Source organism: Bos indicus x Bos taurus, chromosome 11, assembly GCF_003369695.1.
Source record: "Bos indicus x Bos taurus breed Angus x Brahman F1 hybrid chromosome 11, Bos_hybrid_MaternalHap_v2.0, whole genome shotgun sequence".
NCBI lineage: Eukaryota > Metazoa > Chordata > Mammalia > Artiodactyla > Bovidae > Bos > Bos indicus x Bos taurus.
Genome location: NC_040086.1, coordinates 106,079,322 through 106,084,649, shown reverse-complemented (window position 1 = coordinate 106,084,649; position 5,328 = coordinate 106,079,322). Strand labels below are relative to the sequence as shown.

Here is a 5,328-nt window from a genome sequence, read left to right as displayed (position 1 = left end):
ACTTTTAGAAAGTAGTATTTGAAAATGAATAAATTACATATGAATCCAAAATGTGCCTAATTCACAAATAGAAATATTCAATTTCCTCCACTTTTCTATCCATGGAATATCCTGTTTAGCTTTGTATTATATTTAGCATAATGAACATTTGTTAAAATAAATATCTATTAAAACAAATAAAATGTTACATATTAAAGTTTTACTCCACTGAGAAGTAAATATGGGAGCAGGGTATTTTAAAATGTCTTTATTCTATTATTTAATATGACTAAAAATAATCTAAACTTAAAATATTACATATATTTATAAACATTATTTTTATTAAACCTCAATTTTTGGCTTCAGAAAATTATAAATAATCAGACAGGAGAGTTTGAGAGGGGATATATTTATTTGTTATGATATTGTGCTTCAGAACTTCTGGGGAACTTCCCTGGTGGCTCAGACGGTAAAGCGTCTGCCTGCAATGCGGGAGACCTGGGTTCAATCCCTGGGTCAGGAAGATCCCTGGAGAAGGAAATGGCACCCCACTCCAGTACTCTTGCCTGGAAAATTCCATGAATGGACGAGCCTGGTAGGCTACAGTCCACGGGGTCGCAAAGGGTCGCACACGACTGAGCGACTTATTCTGCTTCAATGAGCAATACTTTCTCAAGTTAAAACACACACGCTTTGGCATCTGATGACAATTCCTTACTCCTGATAACTTATCTTCTTTAACTTGCCTCTTTTCAGCAGTTCAGAGACTAGAACAAATGACTGAAGAGAGTATTACCAGGTGATGGAACTCGTTCTTTTGGGCTTTTCAGTCCAGAGAGAGAGTGAAATGCTTCTCTTTCTTCTCATTCTAGTGGTATATTCTCTAACTCTGGTGGGAAACGCTGGCATCGTTTCCTTGATCCGGTTGGATCCTCACCTTCACACACCCATGTACTTTTTTCTCAGTAATCTGGCCTTTGTAGACTTCTGTTACTCCTCATCAATAGCCCCAAAGTTCCCGGAGACCCTCCTGACCAAGCACAGGTCCATATCTCTCTATGCATGTGCGCACAGCTGGGCTTTTTCCTGAACTTCTTGATTTTGGAGACGTTCCTTCTTGCAGTCATGGCTTATGACTGCTATGTGGCCATCTGCAGTCCTCTTCTCTACATGGTGATCATGTCCCAAAAGGTGTGCATGCAACTGGTAGCAGGCCCTTACTGATACAGCTTTTCTGTTGCTTTCCTCCACACAGTTGTTACTTTTCGATTGATCTGCTATGGCCCCAATGTTATTAATCACTTCTATTGTGATCATGTCCCTTTGATGGTCCTTGCATGCTCAGACACCAGCCTCAAAGAGATCTTGATTTTTATCTTTGCTGGATTCAACATGATCAGCCCTTTGACCACGGTCCTTATTTCTTCCCTATACATTGTGGCTGCCATCCTGAGAATCCAATCTGCAGAAGGGAGGCACAAAGCATTCTCATCCTGTGGTTCTCATCTGACTGCTGTCACTATATTCTATGGGACTCTGATCTTCATGTATCTGCAGCCCAAATCAAACCACTCCCTTGACACAGACAAATGGCCTCTGTCTACACAATAGTCATTCCTACGTTGAATCCCATGATCTACAGCCTGAGGAACCAAGAGGTAAAAAATGCCTTGAGGAAAGCCTTTGAAAATGTTATTTCCTGTCTCTAATAAACATTAAAATGTATCTTGTAACACTGACTGTCTTGGAACTATGCCACACGCAGATGTGTTGTTTTTATTATCTTTGATAGGGTAATTTTATTTCTACCATTTTTATATGAGCAAAATGACTTTGCACGTGTGTTCTATTTTTCATATAATTTATAAGTAAGATAAAAGGTTTAAAAGACTATAATGCACATTTTTAACAAATTGCTACTATTCGCATCTGTGACACTTGACAGTTTTGACCTGGATAGTTTCTATTTAACTGATAATAAGATTTAGCCACTGCTTTCAAAAATGCTTCCATTTTATACATTGTGGAGACAGAACAAGGGAGGTGCTAAAGTAAGCTTCTTGTCCATCCCCATGTCATTCCAGGCAGTAGCTGTTCCTCAACTGCACCTTGTCTGCTAAAAACCATTTCTGTCTGCTTCTGACTCCCACTAGATTCACTGGCGGTCACTCTCGGTAATTCCATGGTTCTCGTGTTGTTTGAAAACATGTCATTTTTCGACATGCAGATCTGGAAATCAGGGTCAGATTTTGGAAAGTCATACTCTCTCTTTCTGTATCAAAACAAAAATGCAGACATACCCCTATATTCCCTCAGCAACTTAACATCCTTTTATATTTTAGGGATTTGAAGAAATTACAATGGTTTGACAGGAAGTGGTAGTTTAAAACCAAGTTAAAAATGTGGTTGCTGTCAGATGTCAGGAATATTGTTCTATGTTGGGGTGGTTGTAAAGTGATGCAATCTAAGACCCACTTAAACCATCAACTGGATTTTTTTTTTAATTCAGATTCAAATGTTTGGTGTCTACCATGTGAGTGATATTGTGAGCTATTCTCATAGGGCAAAATAAAAAGCATTCCTGAATATGCTGAATAGTCTGCTATTTCGGAAAATACTGGCAAAAAATTGATTGTATACGTTATTTAGAAACAGTTTAGCTTATTTTATCCAACTTATCTTAGTAAACACTTCATTGTTAAATTAGATTTCACATTTATGTGAAGACATCGATATTGCCATGTTAAATTATTTATATTAAACTTTATTTTAATTTATGCCTCACCTAACCTCAACACCATTATTAAAGCAGCAACAAGGTGTTCTAAGTGGATGTAAACTGTACAAATTCTGAAGAGAAGCAATGAATTGCAATCCTGATTTCCAAGTTCTTAAATCAACTTCTTTTGGGGTCAAGGAGCACAGTTGCAGAGAAATTAATCTTGGGAATCATGACCGTCAATTGCCAAAGATAAAACTCAAGAGAGGAGAACATCTTTGTTGTTGCTATTTTTTAAATAATTCCAAAAGTATAATTTAAATAGTTAGAAGCACAGCAGTGAGCCTCTATGGTAAACTACAGAGTAAGGGCTGAACCTGAGATTGGCAATGTGAGAAGGGCTTAAAGGTCAGTGAAACTTTCAAAAGGAATCTGGTGCCCCTTCTGGGTAGCACACTGGATTCAGGGGAGGTTGCTGCAAAACCACAGGTTTACCAAAGAAACTTCAGATACATTTGAAGAGCTCCTAGAGCAGAAAGGATGATAGCCTGGGAGACTAAGAAAAACTAAAGTGAAACCCAAGTTCTAACTTTTAAAAATTACTGTAAAGAAATATATTAGTTTCATCAGTCTGCATTAACCAGTACCACACACTCATTGACTTAGAACAACAAAAATTTATTTTCTCACAGTTCTGGAGCCTACAAGTCTGAAGTCAAGGTATTGGCAGAACCAGGCTCTCTATGAAGCTCTAGGGGAGGTTCCTTCCTTGTTTTTTCCAGCTGCTCATGGTCCCAGGCATTCCTTGTCTTGTAAGCATCTTTCCAGTCTCTGCTGTCTTCTCATGGTCATCTTCCCTCTACATCTGTGTCCAGATTTCTTCATTCTTGTAAGGACATCACTCACACGGGATTAACAGTCCACCTTACTTCAGTATGACTTCATATTAACAATTGCATCTTCAATGACCCTATATCCAAATAATGACCCTATAACCCAATGATCCTATAACCAAACTCTGAAGTTCTTCAGGTTAGGAACTTAACACATGTTCTGGGGGAACAATTTCACTCAGAATAAGTGCGTGTAAGTGTGTGCATGCTCAGTTGTGTTCGACTCTGTGTGACCCTATGGACTGTAACCCGCCAGGCTCCTCTGTCCATGGGGTTTTCCAGGCAAGAATACTGGAGTAGGTTGCCATTTCCTTCTCCAGGGGATGTTCCCCCAGGGATTGAAATCATGTCTCTTGCCTTGCAGATGATTCTTTGCTGCTGAGCCATTGGGGAAGCCCCACTAATAAGTAAGGACAGTTAAAGATGTGCTGGCTCAAATGTCTGGTGAAAACACACCTTATCTATACCTGCAAGCACAGTGCAGAAAGAAAAAAAAAAAAAATAGCTGAGGTTTCCTAAGCTTAAGAAAGAGTCTTGTAAGTACCTAAAAAGGCTAGCGAAATGGCCCAGATGACGGGTCAAAAGGGATCTGCCGGGGTCCAGCCCCGGTGGATCCAGGGAATTCGAAGCAGGGACGGCGTCGTCGAGGACCAGGAAACAACTGCTTAATTAAACATTAATTAAGGATATAAAGAGTAATAGAATAAGGATAGCTCAGTGAGGAAATTCAGTGGAGAAAAGAGGCTGAATAATTCAGCCAGAAGGTAAGAGAAAGAACGACATGGTGAGACCAAGTTTCGGTGAACAAGGCCTGCACTTTATTTTCCAAAGTAGTTTTTATACCTTAAGTTATGCATAGAGGATAATGGGGGAAGGGGTAGAATCAGCCAGCAAGCCAGGCTTTCTTCCTGCAAACTTATCATATGCAAAAGCTTAGGTAATTTGCATCATCTTCTGGCCCGGAGGCCTGTTAACATTTTAAGACCCTTTCTTCAGAAAACTTATTTTTCTCTAAAGGTGATTGGTCAGGAGCCACCCTCCAAAAGCATTAGATAAAGTTGCATTCCTACAGAGCAAAGGTGTGGTGGGCTATAACAAGAAAAAGAATTAACTCAAGGGTCCCAGATTACAAACATTAAAGCTACTACTTACACCAATTGTATTAATCAATACACTGCCAGGGACACAGCAGGTAAGGGATATGGAAACTTAGCAGCAAACATTGGCCCAACAAGTGAAAATCCCTTCACCAATACAATTTCTAATCAATCTTTTAACTGCTCAAAGGAATCTGTATTTAGACAGTTTAGAACATCTCATGCCTCTCACAGTTGGGAGGCTCTGAACAATCACGTGTGGCCGGAAAAACCTATTCAGGCAGGCTAGAGGATTTCCAAAGGAGTTTGTAGGTTAAACACTGTCACACCCAGGAATTATTAACTGGAGCTGTAAGCTAACTCTTTTTTCAGAGAGGTAGTGGGGGACAGCCCCCCGTAAAGTCAGAGGTGTAGGTGAAAGCACAAAGCAGAAAGTAGGCAGACTCTGGTTTTGGGGGTAGATGGGGGACTCCTAAGGCTCGATCCCGCCTTTGCGTATGCCGAGCCTCCTTCCTCAGGACCTTTGTCATGGGTGGAGTTCCTCATGCTGGCTACCGGCAGTGGTAGAATTCCAGTTGAGCTATTCCAGATCCTGAAAGATGATGCTGTGGAAAGTGCTGCACTCAATATGCAATATGCA

At 40.1% G+C, this 5,328-nt stretch overlaps 1 pseudogene; it reads left to right on the top strand.

Annotated features, from left to right (window-relative positions):
- Positions 1–571: 571 nt before the first annotated feature.
- LOC113901937 lies at positions 572–2,695 on the top strand (annotated as a pseudogene).
- The last annotated feature ends 2,633 nt before the right edge of the window (positions 2,696–5,328 follow it).